The following is a 326-nucleotide window of genomic DNA, read 5'->3' as shown; positions in this document are numbered from 1 at the left end:
CGTGAGCTAGGACCAATCAGAGGCCGGCAGCGGGAGCTGGGCGGAGGTGGGCACGAGCGGGGGGTGCGCGCGAGCAAGAAAAGGGCCTGGGGACGGCATCCGGGAGCCGCGGGCCTGGGGCGCTCCGGCGCAGGTCTGGTAGTGGGGAGCTGGCCCGACAACAGAGTCCTTGGTCTTTTGGAGATTTTAAAAGAGGATGCTGGAAACTCCGCGGACAAGGTCAATGCCCCATATGCATCCCGTATTTCCAAGTCTTCCGCCCACTCCTGAGTGTATCTACCTGGTCTTGGCCAAAGTCTTTATCTCTTATTAGACCGTACAATCCC

General features: G+C 60.1%; 1 protein-coding gene across 1 annotated transcript in view; it reads right to left on the bottom strand.

Annotated features, from left to right (window-relative positions):
* SLC39A1 (solute carrier family 39 member 1) overlaps positions 1-304 on the bottom strand; it is a 4343-nt gene extending 4039 nt beyond the window's left edge. Inside the window, exon 1 of the mRNA XM_025040911.1 lies at positions 281-304. The gene's annotated coding sequence lies outside the window, so the exon portion shown is untranslated. The remainder of the gene's footprint in view (positions 1-280) is intronic.
* Between the last annotated feature and the right edge of the window lie 22 nt (positions 305-326).

The sequence above is a fragment of the Pteropus alecto genome, unplaced genomic scaffold (genome assembly GCF_000325575.1).
Source record: "Pteropus alecto unplaced genomic scaffold, ASM32557v1 scaffold49, whole genome shotgun sequence".
NCBI classification, from domain to species: domain Eukaryota; kingdom Metazoa; phylum Chordata; class Mammalia; order Chiroptera; family Pteropodidae; genus Pteropus; species Pteropus alecto.
Note: the sequence above shows the minus strand (reverse complement) of the source record. Positions and strands in the feature narration are given on the sequence as shown.